The following is an 18,092-nucleotide window of genomic DNA, read 5'->3' as shown; positions in this document are numbered from 1 at the left end:
TGCAGTTTTGTGAAGTTACACATTGAAGCAGCTAAAATGAATACCCACTTGCAAAATGCAACAAGAGGACAGTGCCATGTCAGCCAACCCAACCCCAGCACCGCCACACGACACACCGTGCCATGTCATGCTAATTGCAGGTAAACAAAGTAATCCCCACAACATGACATCAGTCTCACTATGTACAGTGGCACTATTAGAAACCTGCAACACCTGAAATGCTCACAGCAATGCCGGAACAACAACATACTTGAGCACGTAGTACCATTAACATGACATCACAAATGTTACATATTAGTAGTCTCACCACCTGGAAATGCCTGCACTACCACCACTACCAACTGTGCAGTGTTGTCGCCATGTAGAGTTGTAGGTGCACTGCTGCCAACATGGACCCCATCTCCAGACTAGAGGTCCTTGTGTGGACATGAGGAAGGGACCTGCAAATTGGGAGGTAGACACAGAAGAAGAGTTACACACCAATGCAACATGCAGTGTACAACACAACAGCAATATGCACTAGGAATGTATACACAGTATTGACTACAGACTGCCCACACAGCTCATGGGAGTCCAACGTCACTGTGTAATTCACTGTCACTTGGGCACACCCTTTGCAAGCCCATGGAAACGGGAAGCAGGAGGGGTGTGTGTGACTCAAACCCAAGCATCTGAACCAAATACATTACAAGCCTGCATGTGCCCAGCCACAATGCAGCGTATGCCCACAGGAACCACGGAAGCCAACAGATCGTCCCAAAAAAATTGGGAATAAAAGAAATCAAAATAAAAATAAAAATAAGAAACAATCAAAAATGGCCATTGATGGGCCCGGGGGGGTTGGGGAGGCCACCCTGGAGGTCCGAGGACAGGATGCACACCAGAACCCACCTGCGTGGATCCTGGGAAGATAAAACACCTCCATGGGCTCATGGCCCACACGGCTACCCTATTGTGGGAGTATCACTGCTGTCGCTATTATCACCCTGTGCAGCTGCATCCGGAGGTGGTTGCACTATGGGAGGCAGCCCACGCAAGGCCCTAGTCTGCTCCTCTATGGCTGCAAGCATGCGGGTGTGGTAGGTCTGGTTCTGGAGGATGAGTGTGCGGAGGTCCCCATGCAACAACTCACGGGATGCCCGGACCTCCGCCCTCGTTGCCTGCATCTCAGCTGAGAGCGTACGGGTGAGACGCTCCAGCTGCTGTTCTGTCCTTTGGTGTGTTGAAGCCTCAAGCTCAACAAGAGTCGTCCTGAGGTGAAGGAGCTCCTGCCTCAGGGCTTCCCTGTGGCCCTGGGACTCAATGGAGATGGCCTCCTGCAGAGTCGCCAGTGCCGCCCGCCTGTCCCTGTTGGACCCCAACATGTCCTCCCTGTGTGACTGGCAGATGGAGTCGGTTGCCTGCTCTAGTCGCTCCATCAGCCTTTCTGGGGGGACAATGGAAGTGGCCACCCTATCCATGGCCTGAGCCATCATCTCGGATGATGCAGCCTGTTGGGTTGCCATACCGTAAATGGATTGCTCCCATGCGGTATTGCCGGGTGGCGTACGGCCACCACGTCGGCGGGCACCACACCTGTCTGGGGCAAGGCGAACTGCGCCTTGCTGTGCCGGCACTGCCTGAGGCTGCAGGACTGCATTCCCCCTCTGATCTGCTGGCCCAGGAACAGGATCAGATGTCGCGGAGTGTGACCCTGCATCCGTAACCACCGAAGGCGTAGCTGCCAACACTGACATCCCCATGGAGGGTTCTGACCCTGGTGCAGGTGGGTGAGACAGAACAGAATCCCTCCCTGGAACACTCACCTGCGACGGCACGTAGGTCTCATCCGAATCAACACCTGAGTACAGCTCGGGGGAGGTGCAGCCAGAGACACCCCTTGAGAGCACGACCTGCAGCACTTGTGGGTTCTCCCCCACCACCACACCACGTCCCTCACTGGTGGTTGGTCGGCCCTCGGACCCCTCCTGGGTCTGCACCATCTCCACAACCCCAGCAGTATCAGGTGCGTCTTCCCATGCAAAGACATGAAAACAAAGAAATGGAAACAGGCATCAGCACCATGGCACACAATGAGGGCTGAGAAGCAAGAGAACCAGTACTTGATTGACACATGTCCCACATGACTGAAACCCTCCCATGCATGCACCCTCACTGCGTATGAAGTGCAGGCAAATGGCACACACTGATGACACCAAGATGGAAGATGAACACATTTTCTGCATGCTGCCTGGCAGTGGCATCACACATTGGCCTGTGATTGCCAGGTGAAACACACATGCCATCACACAGATGGCATGTACCATTGCTATTGAGTGAAGATGGAGAGGAGGGCAGCACCTATTCATTCAGTCCAGTTCCCGCATGTAATTGCTTTTCTAATTCTAACAGGTCAGATTTTTCTCCTGGAGCTGCCAGTCTGAAATGGTCCAATTGCACAGGGACATGTGTGTACAAATGATATCCAGGTAACAAAGTCACTCCACTTTACCATACCCATGTCAGACATGTGACTAGTGGACAGCGACATGCCTAGTGAAAGTGGTGGAATGCAAACAAACTGACTGAATGAACAGTGAATAATAAGCAAATATGTTGTGGCAAGGTGACACTTCAAGGGCAACTGGCGTGCAGTTGGGCTAGATGTCTACTGTTGGCAGAAGGGATACTGCTATGGCCAAATGCAGCTGCGCAGGAAGTATTGCATGAAGCACATGACTGACCCATACGACTCAGGCGCACACACTCTCACCTGGCACACAAACAGAAGCCCTCACAGACACACCATGCACATGTATGACACACAGATGCATGTGCACTCACCGGACAATGCCTCGTAATCAGCCAGATCTCCCACGCCTTGGATCTGTTCCTCCGTGACGTAGGTCCCAGCGACTGACTCATGTGGAGTGAGTTCCATGTCTACTACTGGAGACCCACCTCCAGTCACTAGAGTTGCGGCATGACTTGAGGCCAGCTTACTCTTTGCCCTGCGCTTTAGGTCATTCCAGCGCTTATAGCAATCATTGGCTGTGCGCCTCACGATTCCAAGGGCACTTACGATGTCCGCAACGGTCTGCCAGTGTGCCTGGCGTTGTGCAGGTGTGGTCTTGGATCCTGCAACAATGACCATCTCGTTGTCATGTCCGGACACATACTCGACAAGTGCATTCAGTTCGTCATCCGTGAAGCTGGGCTTCCTGGACGGGCCGGACTGTGTAGCCGTGTCTGGGGCATCAGCCTGTGCCGGACGAGCACTCTTCCTCTTCCGCTTGGAAGGTGGTGGTGATCCTGAGTGTCCTGCGCCGCTCTGGACACTAGGGGCAGGAGCCCTGGTGGACTCTGTATCAGGAGTGTGGGATTGCACACTCAGCATGGGAGTTGGTGCAGGCATTGGCTCTAGTGTGATGGTGTCAGGGGGAATGTCAGCAGCATGGACTAGGACCGACACTGTCCTGGCTGGGTGTGTGAGGGCTGGGGTGGATGGAGCCGCAGCTGCCCCTGCAGCCTCTCCGCCCTGCCTCCTTGGTGCAGCAGATGACCTTGCTGCCCCAGATCCACGTGGCATGATGGCATCAACGTGCACCAGCGCACGTGTCGTAGCCCTGCTGACCTGGAAGTCAGCCATGGAGTCAGCCAGGTCTGGTGCCACAATGGGCTGGTCCAACAAGGGCTGAGCTTGGATGGTGTCAGCCACATCAGCCTCAATGGGAGGGGGGGTGGGGGGGGGATTATGGGTGCCCGTGACTGGTCCTCCACACATGGGGGGACAGGCTCACCCTGCAAGTTACGACCACGTCCCCTACCGGATCCACCACGGCCACCACTTGTGGCTCTTCCACCGTTGCCACCCTTACGGAATCCTCGCCTCCCAGCCATGGCACTGATGTTAATGTGCGTATGGGAGTGGATGTAGACTATTGTCCTGGGCAATTGGGGGTCAAAGGGGTTGGGTACCAGATGGTAATTGTACCCTAGTGCTCTAGCAAGGCTGAATGTAACCCCTGGGGAAAGATGACGGGTCACGCAACGCACAGGAGGCCCAAAAAAGGGAGATGACGTGCACGCAACCCCTCCTAGACCACGTGTGCAGAAAGAAAAACCTGCACTACGCTGTGGCACCCAGAAACACAAGAATGAACGTATGCGTGTCACACGCAGCCTAGAATGACCTCTGAAGGGGTAGGCTACACACGGGGCAAGCACAGATGTTAGATACGTGCGTGACTCACCGTCTGCCTGGTAAACGAGCGTGTAAAAGGAGCACGTTTGGTTGGCAACACCCCCGCCAAAAGAAGATTTGTACGCTGTCTGAGGAGACAGGACAACAGTAGAAGGGAACACTGTTTGAGGGAACAGGCCCAGGTAAACCAGTAAAAGCGAAAGAAGAGAAAAAGCTGTCAGAGGTAACAGGGAATACGAACTTGAAACGCCGTGAAGTAAATCGCGTGTGAAACGACAAGAAGTACAGAATTCACCCACTCGCTCTCCACGAAAAGCACGTACAAGGTAGTGGTGTTCTACGCGTACCTTTTATACAGGCCCACACGTCCAGCGTCACTTACGCGGCGTGTACGCGCTAGGGCCATTTCCACCAATTACACGCTTTGTCACTTCTGCGTGTAGGGACATTTCCTCCAATTACACACTTTGTCACTTCTGCGTGTAGGGCCATTTCCACCAATCACACGCGATGAGACTCTGACGTGCAGTCTTTCCACGTGTGCTCTGTCATCACGTGCTGTGTGGGAAACACCCGTGCGGGTCACGTCACAGACGCGCTTACGCGCTGAGGGCCTTTGGTCCAATAGAATCGCGTATGCGTGCTGACGCGCTTACGCGCTAAGGGCCTTTCCTCGATTTTCACGCTGACGTGCAGGATTTTCACGTGCCAAATCACTCCGTACCAAGCTGGCCACGCGTAAGCACACGGAAAACCACGCTCCTGCCCAGAAGGCCGAACTACTGCCCCCCAAACCCCCGAGCACGCTCCCACCTGCCATCTGCTGCTGCCTGACTGCCTGCTGCCCACGTGCACTGCCATTTGCTGCCTGCACATCAGCCAGGGGTGCTGTTGCTGTGACCACCCCTGCTGGTACCGAAGACTCCCGACTGGAATTCCATCACTCCACAGCCCAGCCCCAGGACCCAGTTGCCCACCCACTCCTGCCTCTGGGGTTGTCATGTCGGGGCAAACACCATCTGTGACCACTGACAACCCCCGGCCAGAGAGGCAGAGGGGCACCAGCTTCAGTGCCACCGAAGTTGGTGTCCTGGTGGAGCAAGTCCTGGGGCAGTATGATGCCCTCTTCGGAAGTTCCCGCGCCGACAAGGAAGGACGGACTCGGATCTGGACTGACATCGTGACTGCCATCAACGCGGAGGGGGTGGCAGTCTGGGACTTACAACATGTCAGGAAGCGCTGGGAGGACTTCAGGTCCAGGACCCTGAACAAGGCCCGGCGCCTCTTGAAGGCAGCGGATGCTAAGGGGCGCCGGGGCCACTTGTCGGAAGAACAGATGGGGGTCCTGGAACGCATATCCCCAGCGCTCCACGTCCAGGTCCTGGAGAAGCAGACCCGTCTGGAGTCGAGCGGTGAGTGTACATGCATCCTGATTGTGAGCAGTGCGTGTGGTGATTATTAGGTATTGTGCAGGTTGCACATCTGTTTGTATGGGGTCGAGTATGGGTGGGGGTGTACATGGCCGTGGGGCTGACACATGCGAGGGCTGTAATGTGTGAGACATGGATGGTGCTTGTGTGTGTAGGCTTGCATGGCAAATGCAGTTGTGCGTGCACACATGTTTGTATGTATGTGTATGTAAGTAGACATGTCCGTGATGTCACGCATGTATGTTGTATTGGGCTGCATGTATGAGCACTGTGTACATGTGCATGTGTGTGTATTTGACAAGGGTGCAACAGTGATGCAACATGGATGCATGTGACTGCGGTATGTGTAAGCCTGATTGGCAGATGTGACATGGATGCCCGTCTGAACAGTGCGACACTTGGCAGAGGTGTACACATGCATGCAAGTGTGGTGGTGTGTGTACATGTGTGGTGCACTTCCTGTGTTGCATGTGATGTCTGGGTCACCTTTGGCTGCTCATGCTGTTGTATGTGTATGGATGGTGGTGGCAGTTGCGATATGGCTGTGGTATGGCTCATGTGTGCGAGTTGCAATGACATGTGTGTTGGGGATTGTGATGACATGTCTGAGGTTTGCCAATGCCACTCATGTGCAACTGTCATGTGTGTATGTGTCCATTGTACAGTGCCCTGATGCCTGTGTTTTGTTTCTCCCTGTCTGCAGCGTCAACTGATGAAGAGGGCGGAGAAGGTGCTGTGGAGCACAGCGGCGGGGATCTGACCGCCAGCCGGAGACGCAAGGCCCGGCTCCCCTCCCGTGTTGTCATCTCGTCGGGGAGTGAGGAGTCCGGTGCCGCGTCCCAGGCCGCAGCTGGTGGGGGGAGGTCCAAGAGGCGGAGGTTGGAGTTGGACTCCTCGGCAGCAGAAGGGGCAGCTGGGACCCCACAGGGCCCAACAGGGGAAGATGGCACGGAGTCATCCAGGTTGGTGGGGGGTCTGGTGGAGGAGGAGGCCGTGCAAGCACCAGAGACGGGGTCTGGAGGTGGGGATCCCACTGGTGCTAGTGGTGCAGTCCAGGACCAGGGACAGGAGGCAGCACAGGCCGCCGCGGAGGTGCCTGTGTGCAATCCTGTCCCCGATCCTGTCCCTGCATCATCTTGCACCAGCAGGGATGCCTACGTCCAGACCCGTTTCCAGGCAGGGGATGAGCTGACGTCAACTGGCCTTCCTCTGCCTGCGGACGTGGCTATCCAGGTCCGGTTGAGCCTGTCCTGGCTGGTGTGGCGTTGCGTCAACTGGCCATGCGAGGTGACCTGCAGTCTTTTCATGGAGAGACTGCACGTCATCTCGAATGGCTCGTTGACCACGTCAGCCTGCTGGGACAGGTCACCCAGACCGGATTCCTCCGTCTGATGGGGCTTGTTCCGACCCCCTCCACAACTGGACCCCCTATGCGCCAGTCGTCCTCTGTGCCATCTTCCCACCCATCAGTCACCTGGGTGCCCTGTGGAGCTGCCTCTGACAGTGCGGCCAGGCTGGTGGAGGAGGCATCCCTGCCACAGTCGGGAGTCGGACGTCCAGCAGGGGTGGCCACATCAACAACTGCACCCCAGCCGGCGGAGGATGTGCAGGCAGCAGGAGGCAGTGCACGGGCAGAGGCAGAGCAGCAGCAACATGGTGGGAGCCATGAAGGCTCGGGGCCTTCGACATCGGAGGGGCAGGCATCGGCCGGAGGGCAGGAGGACCCAGGACAGAGAGTGTCTTCCGTGTGGCAGCGGTTGGGCCACGCCATAGGTGCGGAGCGGCGGCGGGCGGAAGAGGCGCGGCTCACAATGGTCAGGGCGGAGAACTCCATGCGGAGGGCCCTGAGGCGGGCCGAGTGCCTCGAGGCAATCCGCAGGGAGTTGGAGGAGGACACGGCGTCGTCCCTGCGGACCCTCAGGGCCATGGAACTGGACCGCCTCCGGGACATCGAACAGGAGTTCGATGATGCCCTGGCCCGGAACACCACGGAGTGAGCCGCTGGACTTGCCCGCCGCCTTTGTATATAGTTCTTTAGTTTTAGGTTTCCTTTGTTTTTTCTTATGATTTGGAGTCGACGGACACTGCTCCACTTTTTGTATATAGTTGATATTTAGGTAGGTTTTTTAGGAGGTTTCCTTAGTTCAGTTGTGATGATGGACCCTTGTTATTTTTGTACATAGTTCTTTGTTGCATGGAGAGTTTTTACATTTCACTTTGGACAAAATTTTATGGATTTGATTTTCTACTTTTGTGTTTTTATGCGGACATGCAGCTTATTTTTTCACATTTACATTGTAGTTATTTTTCTTTCTTTACCATTCGTATTTTTGTCCAATACATTTTTTTTTCCATTGTTCACTGTGTGGTTTCATCTCATTGGTTTCATGCATGTCATGTTGTGTGTTTTCCCATTCAATTGGAAAATATGTGTGTGACGGACATGGGTTAATTTGCTTCATGAACATTGGGGGTGTAACATGTGTTTTCATTTCCATGTGGGTGAATGGGTTACTTGGTAGGGCTTTTTGGCTGTGGAGGCTGACCATTACGCACATGATTGGGGATTGTGAGGACCTGGTGGGGGCTGCACATGGTGGCAGGGGGGTGGGGGTGGTGGGAGACATGAGTGGGGGCCTGGTGGAGGGTGACCCTGCACTGCTGGGGGGTGGGGGTGCAGGGGGACATGAGTGGGGGCCTGGTGGAGGGTGACCCTGCACTGCTGGGGGTGGGGGTGGTGGGAGACATGAGTGGGGGCCTGGTGGAGGGTGACCCTGCACTGCTGGGGGGTGGGGGTGGTGGGAGACATGAGTGGGGGCCTGGTGGGGGCTGCCCATGGTGGCAGGGGGGTGGGGGTGGTGGGAGACATGAGTGGGGGCCTGGTGGAGGGTGACCCTGCACTGCTGGGGGGTGGGGGTGGTGGGAGACATGAGTGGGGGCCTGGTGGAGGGTGACCCTGCACTGCTGGGGGGTGGGGGTGGTGGGAGACATGAGTGGGGGCCTGGTGGGGGCTGCCCATGGTGGCAGGGGGGTGGGGGTGGTGGGAGACATGAGTGGGGGCCTGGTGGAGGGTGACCCTGCACTGCTGGGGGGTGGGGGTGGTGGGAGACATGAGTGGGGGCCTGGTGGAGGGTGACCCTGCACTTCTGGGGGGTGGGGGTGCAGGGGGACATGAGTGGGGGCCTGGTGGAGGGTGACCCTGCACTGCTGGGGGGTGGGGGGGTGGGAGATGAGTGGAGGCCTGGTGGAGGGTGACCCTGCACTGCTGGGGGGTGGGGGTGGTGGGAGACATGAGTGGGGGCCTGGTGGAGGGTGACCCTGCACTGCTGGGGGGTGGGGGTGGTGGGAGACATGAGTGGGGGCCTGGTGGAGGGTGACCCTGCACTGCTGGGGGGTGGGGGTGCAGGGGGACATGAGTGGGGGCCTGGTGGAGGGTGACCCTGCACTGCTGGGGGTGGGGGTGCAGGGGGACATGAGTGGGGGCCTGGTGGAGGGTGACCCTGCACTGCTGGGGGGTGGGGGTGGTGGGAGACATGAGTGGGGGCCTGGTGGAGGGTGCCCCTGGTGGCTGGGGGGTGGGGGTGGTGGGAGACATGAGTGGGGGCCTGGTGGGGGCTGCCCATGGTGGCAGGGGGGTGGGGGTGGTGGGAGACATGAGTGGGGGCCTGGTGGAGGGTGACCCTGCACTGCTGGGGGGTGGGGGTGGTGGGAGACATGAGTGGGGGCCTGGTGGAGGCTGCCCCTGCACTGCTGGGGGCTGGGGGTGCAGGGGGACATGAGCAGGTGTGCAGGGTAGTCCCCTGTTTTGTGGGCTGCCTGCTGGGGCCGTGGAGGGTGTACAGGGAACACCTGTGAGGACCCACCCAGCCTAATTGCGTGTGATAATTCCCGCACACCCCTGTAATACACGTACCTGGCCAAATCGCATGTGAGAATTCCCGCGCACCCCTGTAATACACGTACCCAGCCGAATCGCGTGTAGAACTTCCCGTGTACCCCTGTAATACACGTACCCAGCCAAATCGCGTGTGATAATTCCCACGTACCCCTGTAATACACGTACCCTGGCCAATCGCGTGTAGTACTTCCCACGCACCCCTGTAATACACGTACCAAGCCAAATCGCGTCTGATCATTACCACGCACCCCTGTAATACACGTACCAAGCCAAATCGCGTCTGATCATTACCACGCACCCCTGTAATACACGTACCCAGCCGATTTGCGTGTAGAACTTCCCGTGTACCCCTGTAATACACGTACCCAGCCAAATCGCGTGTGATAATTCCCACGTACCCCTGTAATACTTGTACCCTGGCTAATCGCGTGTATAACTTCACGCGTACCCCTGTATTACACGTGCCCTGGCTAATCGCATGTAAGACTTCCCGCGTACCCCTGTAATACACGTTCCCTGGACAATCGCGTGTTGAACTTACCGCGTACCCCTGTAATACACGTTCCCTGGACAATCGCGTGTTGAACTTCCCGCGTACCCCTGTAATACACGTTCCCTGGACTATCGCGTGTTGAACTTCCCGCGCACCCCTGAAATACACGTACCCTGGCAGCCTGGCTAATCGCGTGTATAACTTCACGCGTACCCCTGATATGCACGTTACCCGCTTTGCGTTCCTTGTTTGGCAGCCCTGTAAACTGGCCCAGGGTAAGCGCAGCCCTTTGCGATGATTTAGCGATTTTGATGGCTTTTCCTTGCGCGAGGGCGTTCTTGGGGGCGTTACTGGCGCTGCTGCAGGGTCGCTGCGATACTCTGCGCCACGGCTGGTTTGGGAGCCTAAAATCCATGAATACGCTGTGCGCGGAAATCGGTTTTAGCGCACGTGCCTGGCGCAGACAATCGCACGCGGACACTCTGCGCCAGCCGCTTGCGACACTTTTCTGCGAAATTCTATGAATTACCCTGTTAGTGTGAAAGAGTCTTGACCACAGAAGGCCTTGATATATTGCAAACAAACTATAACCTCATGCTGGCAAGGCCCTTGAGTGTGCTGTGCTCGAAGGTCCTGCCTTGTCACGTGCTAAAAATGTGGGGAAGGGAGACCCCCCGGCTATACTTTTGTGAGCACTTTCTTTTTCTTGTGAACATTATCGCACATGCCATTTGAAATCAGCTGTAAGGATTGTCAATAGCTTTTTTTTAGTATAGGCCATTTTATTTGACAAGACAGTCCTAGTGACAAGACGCCACTAAGACTGCCTTATTATTATTATTTGATGGTCGCAACTTGTTCCCATCTTAGATTTAGGTTTATATTAGGTGCTTACCTCATCCATTATACAGTTTAATAAATACCCTTGAACTGTCATCACTTGTGTCTGTCTTTACTGTTGCCACCATGAGTTCCTTACATAGCCCTCCTTTTCATATATACAAGACACGGTTTGCAATACAGGTTGCCCTGGAGGTCTCGCTCACCATGGTACTTGCCAATTCTTGAAATAGCAAAGGCTTTGCATCCTTCGGTTAATGAAAAACATCATTTGAGTTCTGTACAAACGGTGTAAATGGGAGCCATGTTGACGCATGTTTATGATTATTCTCCTGGTCCAATGCACGAGATGATGGATAGAGGTCATAGTTCATAGCTTGTCCCACCAAATGTGAATAGAGGGAGGCCTGGGAGCCTCCATCTTTGGGCAATGGTGATCGTGCTGCCAAAAGCATGTGATATGCCAACCTGGATGGAAGCCTTCAGGCAGTAAAGCTCTCTTTCATTTACATCACCCAAGAGAATGACCCTCTGGACCTATGCCCTCTCCAGGGACACAGTTAGGTTGATGTGTGTGTTAGTAGTATTCTGTAGGAACACCACCGTGGGCTACTAAATTCTACTTGCTCCCCAGGCCATAAATTGCCAATTCTCCCCTGGGAGGGACACAAAGCTGCAAGAGTTGATATGATCTCTCCATTGCAGTTAACATTCTTGTCTTGTTTCCACTAGTTTTGCTCTTTCAGAGTCAGAATTGCTGTTGACTAGAAGCAGGTGCCCTTCATCTTATTTCTATTTCTAAAGCCACCATTCTGCTACCGCCCGCTGGCACTAATACTGACACTGCACGAACACTCCCCTCCTCGGTTGGCTTTACTCTTCGTGTGTCTTGGCGACTCCTCGATCACCTTAATGGCGTAGACATTCAGCAAGATTTTTCCAATCAACATTAGGTCAACACAGACCTCATGTTCTACTCTAGAATGCCCTGTGCCCAACGTCATCAGGCTAGCGACCAGTCCGTGGCACTCTTTGGTTCAGTGGGTACTGGGTACCCTCGATGGATATGGCATGTCCTTGCTGTTACTGGTAAGTCCGTGGAGTCATGCGTTGAGAAGCACTGAGGACACCTTTGGTTGTTAGTAAATAAATAAATAAATAAAATATGATTCTTTGGACATCGCCCTTGCAGGTTACAAGAGCTCTGGGCCCTTCAGCGCCTTCATCTTGGCAGTTAAGCTGGAGCTTTGAATATTGCCACCTCTTACTAAAGGGCTCGCTCCAGCTTCCTTCCGTAGTGAGGCGTGCTTGCCACAGGGGCGTGGCGGCACACTCATTCAGATCTCTAAGGCAGGGTTGTCCAAATCCAGGCCTCGAGGGCCGGATCCACGTCGGATTTTCAGGATAACCCTCATTAATATTCATGAGATAAATGTGCACACAATGATTATAAGCACATGCAGATTTTTGCTAATGATGGGTACCACGAAAAGCCGCCAGCTTTCCCGCCCTCAAGGCTTGGAGTTGGGCCACCCTGCTCTAAGGCATAATGACGACACTGTGACAATGGAAATGTCTGCGTTTGCAGGTTTCATCAAATTGCACACAACAAGAAGCTGATGCAAGCAATGACTAGAAGCAGGTGCCCTTCACGCTCAATTAATTTTGTCGAGTGTCCTGAAAGTAGCCAAATTCAGAGTAGATTATTTGGGGCGGGGGTGCATAATTTTAAGCTCCAGTAAAAAAGGAGTGGGCATTTGCATGAATTGTGTCTTTCAGTAAAAAGTATAGAATAATTAGAAAGAATCATCAGTGGTATGTGGGAGCATACTAATGCCAAAACTATATATATAAAATATATATTTAATAATGGGGCCCCTGGCTTGAGCCCTATGTATAAGCTGAAGGCCCACCCTGACAAGAAATCCTCTCGACACCACTGTTCTTTGGAGCACATACAGTGCTTTGGAGCAAGTTCACACAATTTAAGTCATGCCATTTTCTAGACATTATCAGGGGGACCCAAACACAATTGAAGGTGTGGTCAATCTCCACGTGCTTTCAGTACACCTGTCTTGTTTATTTATTTATTTATTGTGCATTTACCAAGTGCTTCTATAACAAGTAAATTGTGTTTCAAAGCGACCACAGGGCAACAGGGATGTAACATGGGATTGAAACAATGTATACAATGGAAGATAAAGACAAACCTACTATTCCTTGTGAGTTTTCAGAACGTGCAAGTGCAGAGTGAGAAGAGGGGAGGCGGGGAGTGGGGGTACGTGCTGGAATGTCTGTGCTCGTGGGTGAGCAGAAGATGTAAGTGCCAAGTAAAGTAAGTGCTAGGGAATGTTGAGCTGCTAAAAGTGGGTAAGTGCATTTCTACAGTGGTGGAGGCTGGTGGGAAGTGATGTGCGTAGGCTGAAGCTGAGGCGATTGAGTGTGGGAGGCCAATGCCCAGGACACATAAGGGCCCTGGTTATTGGTAACCAAATGCCTCACAGACGCTATGATTGCATAGCGTCTGTGAGGATAGCAGAGTAAGGAAGAAGGGAAAGCGGAAATGAAAAGGAAAGTCTTGAGGAGCTTCCAGAATTTGAGGAGGTCCGGCTCAAGACGAAGAGCAAGGGGGAAGCTGTTCCACAGGAGGGAGCCTGCTGAAGCAAGAGACTGGCCTCCGGCCGATTGTTTAGCAAAGCACTTCTCACGCAGAGACTTGGTCCCAGAGGAACGTAGAGGTCTAGAGTGAGAATATTTAGTGAGAGCAAGTTGCAGATAGCGCGGTCCCCGGCCCTAGACAGCCTTGTGGGTGATACAGAGGGATTTAAATTTAATCCGTGTTAGGAAAGATTTCGTAATTGTAGGTAATTTTCCTTCCATGTGGCAACCCCTAAACTTTTTGCTGTTGTTTTCACCTTGTTCTCGACTTTGCCGGAGAAGTGCAGCCTTGAGCCGCACTCCTCTGGGCTTTCGCTCCATTCTTACGGGGAAACTGACATGCCCTTAAGACAGTCAGTACCGGGAAACGCTGTATTCCGTAGTTTCTTTTATCATGTTGCGGCTTTCGTGCAACATGACACAAGAGGGCACTGTAAGCTAAGTTACTGCTCTCTTGGGTCTCTAGCCTTCTACAGGCCCTAGATACTCTTTTTGGATTGTAACTGATCGGTGCAGGTGATTCACGGTCGTTTCTTGTGTTTTGAGCTCCTTTTGGCGTTTTAAGCACGTTTCTCGCTTAGCCCAAAATGGTGGCCTGGCTCCCAAAATGGCCAGACCACAAGGCTCCTTTGTCCTGTCCGCTGATCGTCTTGCTCCCTTCACCTTCCCCAGGTGGTGCCGACCCGGGGCCTTCCTTATTTGGGCATGTACTTTCCCGCGAAACTCGGATGCTTTCGCGGGCTTCTACATGCCTGGTGTGTGCCTCCAGGATGTGGGCTGGGATGTCTGGTCCCAATACACATCCTGGGTGCCAGAGAGTCTAGGGTGGTGTGAATGCCTGGGACCACCGTGGTCCGTGATAGGTCCACGTATGGTGTAAGTGTTGATGAGCGGATCTCCCATTGGGTCCCCTCCGTTTTGGCGCGAAGGGAACCGTGGATAAGAGGGGGCTGGAAACACCACTACCATGTCGATCTCCTGAGTTCTCACGAACGAAGGAATACAGGAGCCAAGTATCCTGCAACCAAGAGGCTGAACCGAGGAATCGCTGGTGACCCGCTGAAGGACTGCTCCTCTGCACTGCTGTCGCCTTGTCAAACCCTTTTCACCTTTGATCGAACCAGAAGGCCTGTACTGGTACTTCGACCTTTGGAATAGCGGGGACAGCTATTCTCGGCATCTTCACCATCTCCTGCTCATAAGCCTTCGGAAGCGTCTCTGGCCAATCCAGCAGACTGACCAGCCTACACAGGAGTCTTGCTCTGTAACCGCCGCCAGGTTGTGTAGTATTTCGAGTCCTTGTCACTCTCACACGATTCGTACACTTGGCGTTCCCAGGTCTGAAGTGAGTAATGTACATTTGGCTCAGATACACACGGCCGCTCCGTTGCCCTGCTGTGGTAACAATCTGTGCGGGTCCACTTCGTATGGGACGTCTTCTACTCAACTCTGCTGCTGCAGATTCAACACGACGACGAGAGGTCCCCTGCTCTCCTGAACCTGCCAGCGACTGAAACTGACGCGGAGAAGCCTGAGACTGCTTGCATCGGGGACCGGTGAGTAGCATAGCTAGGAACTGGTCGCCCTCTTTCAGGAGCCCATAGCTTTTCCCCGCTGTGTCAAAACAGCACGCCTTTCCGTACTCGCGCTCTTCTTCTGCCCACAGGGGAGGCTGCGCTTGAGTCGCGGAACTCTGTTCTTCTTCATTTGTGCACTAAACTGAACTGCCTGATTCCCTCGAAGAGACTCCCCTTTTTGCCCGTTGGCACCAGCATGTGCAGGTACTTTTGAGCACAAGGCTCCACTCTTCGTAGGGCTCGGACTTCCTTTTAGTTAGGTGCCTCTGAAGGCGGACTGGGTCTAAGCATTATTTCGCACTGCCTGTTTTCCTTCCCTTTTAGGTGGACTACACATTTCGTGCATCTAACGCTTGAGACTTTTTTGTATTTGTATATATATTGTATTGGCATGGTATGTGTTGGTTTACTGGAGTTGTATTGTGATTTCTCGCTACGGTCATTGTTTTAAAGGCCTTGGAATAAATGTGTATATATTTTTAATATAACACCTGTTTGGAGTAGTTTGTAAGTGTCCTTGCTTTGTGTGCTCATTGCGGGCTTTCAGTCACCCTCACCCCTCTTGAGACCTAGTCTTGACCGCCGCGATCGCTACCCTGATTGGTCTGGCTTGTCCAGGGTTACCCTGTTCCAAGCAATTAGGTTGGCCTTCTGAACTTCTGCGCCACCAGGACAGAGTTCAGAAATCCGTCTTAACAAATTGGTGTACAGCGGTGGGATACAACTGAAGGTATCCAGTGTTGCGCACGAACTAAGGCATTTCAAGTTACTCCTACCAGCACACATAGTGAATTGCTGTAGTATAACTTTAAAAAGGCCATAGTCCTATCTAACAGTATGGAAACAAATACCTTGTTAACTTTAAATGCTTCCAAATCAGAAACATTGAAAAAGATGTGTGCGGAGAGAGGGGTTTCCTCTCAAGGCACGAAATTGGATATGATCCAAAGAATCGTGGCGTGGCAAGAAGCGCAGCTTGACGCTATAACTTCTGAGGACAGTGCGGAAGGAGGTGGGGCTGCTCTCACTGGTAGAACCGACGGTTCTGCCGCTGCACTGATCCACCGCGACCACGAGGACAGGGAGGATGAGATGTCTAATGTTTCCTCTGCCAGTGCTGATGGGGAGGCTATGCTTGAATTCAAGAAGCAAGAGCTGCGGTTTAGGCAGAAGGAGCTTGAATTCAGCATAGCCAAACTAAAAATAGAACAGGCAGAAAAATAGAAAGACAGGGATCACCAGTTGGAACTGGCCAAGCTTCAGGTTGCAAATGGGTCCAAGGGTCCTGGACATGGGTCTGGGGCCTCCTCTCATCCACGGTTTCCGAAAGATCTGCTCAGTGTGTATGAGGAAAGGAATGACATTATGGACTGGCTGAATGCGTTTGAGTATGCATGCGAAGTTCAACAAGTTGACAATGCCCCATTCTGGCTGTAGTGCCATTATGGAAATGTCGAAGGCTGAGTGAGCTGATTTCGCAATGTTAAAGCAAACTCTCATTTTAAAGTTTGGGAAGACTCCGGCCCAATATTTGAAACGTTTCAGAGAGTATAAGAAAAAGGAAGGTGGTACTTGGGTATCTTATGTCACTGAGTCCTTGAAAAACTTAACTGGCTGGGTCGAAGGTTATAAGGTTTCTACCTTCGAAGGCATGATAAATCTTGTCATGCTGGAACACATTTTTGCATCTTCTTCCCCGGAGCTTAAGCAGCATTTGGCCGATTCGAAGGAGATAGATCCTAAGAAGCTGGCCATTGCCGCAGATTTATGGGTGTCACATCGAGTGTCCCATAAGGACAAAACTCATCCTGGTGAGCAGGAGGAAGGGAAAAAGTCCAAAGATAAGGAGGGTGGAGAATCTGATAAATCTTCTTCTCATAAGGGCCACAAAAAGAAAAATAAGGGTAAGACACAAGAGAACTCGCAGGGTAGTGGAGGTCAGCCTCCGAAACAGAACTCTGGTTACAATAAGCCTCCCTATGTAAACAGACCCAATGGATCTTGTTTTGCTTGTGGAGCAACTGACCACATGAAGGGGGATCCCCGGTGTAAGGTTAAACCTTTGGGGGTCCACTCCGCTAATCCGGCCTTCTCCTCCTACGAGGAAGAAGAGATTACAGGAGCATCCTTCTCCTCAGACTCATTTCCCAGCGGGACAGAAGCTGAGGTAGTTTTAGTGTCCCTGGGTTCCTGGGAGCCTAAAGTCGCAGAGGCTTATGCTAGGATTCCAGATAATACCAAGCACTACTTTAAAGACAGTGTGCTGATCAATGGAGTGGATACTCCAGCTCTTAGGGATAGTGGGTGCAGTCGAACTGTAGTGGATTCTACCTTGGTAGACTCAGAGGAAGTTGCCAGAGCTACTCTGATGCCCACTAAGTTGGCTGAGGGCCCACTCCGTATGTTCCCAGTAATACCTGTAAATCTTACTTTAAATGGTACAGCAGTCAGGATTCCAGTGAGCATTCAGAGAAACGTCCCAGGAAAGGTCTTGTTAGGTAATGATCTCAGAGCTTTAGGGCTTGTAGGAGACACTGCCGACAGACCCTACACACGGTCTCAAGCACGGGCAGCATTGGCCAAGACCAATACGCCGCCCCAGCCGAAGGGGAAACCCAAGGCGAAAGGAGAAAAACAAGTCAAGACGAGGGAAAGAGAATATTCCCCCGAGCTCGCCTACCACTGCGGTGGAGGAAGTTGGTCAATCGCCCGGGCCTGACAAGGAGGTGGCGATGCCTGAAGTATTTGACCCCAACGACCATCCTGAACTAAAAGTCTTGTTAGTTGAAGGAGGTCCTGATAGGAACGAATTCAGTAAAGGCCAACGTGAGTGCCCATCTCTTGAAGGCCTAAGGAGACAGGCCTGCTCCCAGCTTGAGGGTGAACCTCCTGGGACGCATAGGATTTATTGGGAAGGTGGACTCCTGTATAGTGAGCCCACAGAGTCTACAGAAGGAGACCATAGGAGGTTGGTGGTTCCCCTTGCTGTAAGACCCTTCCTCCTGCAGTTGGC

The sequence above is a fragment of the Ambystoma mexicanum genome, chromosome 6q, assembly GCF_040938575.1.
Source record: "Ambystoma mexicanum isolate Mex_15411 chromosome 6q, UKY_AmexF1_1, whole genome shotgun sequence".
In the NCBI taxonomy this organism is placed as follows: Eukaryota; Metazoa; Chordata; class Amphibia; order Caudata; family Ambystomatidae; genus Ambystoma; species Ambystoma mexicanum.
The sequence above is the reverse complement of the archived record's forward strand: the minus strand, read 5'-3'. Positions refer to the sequence as shown.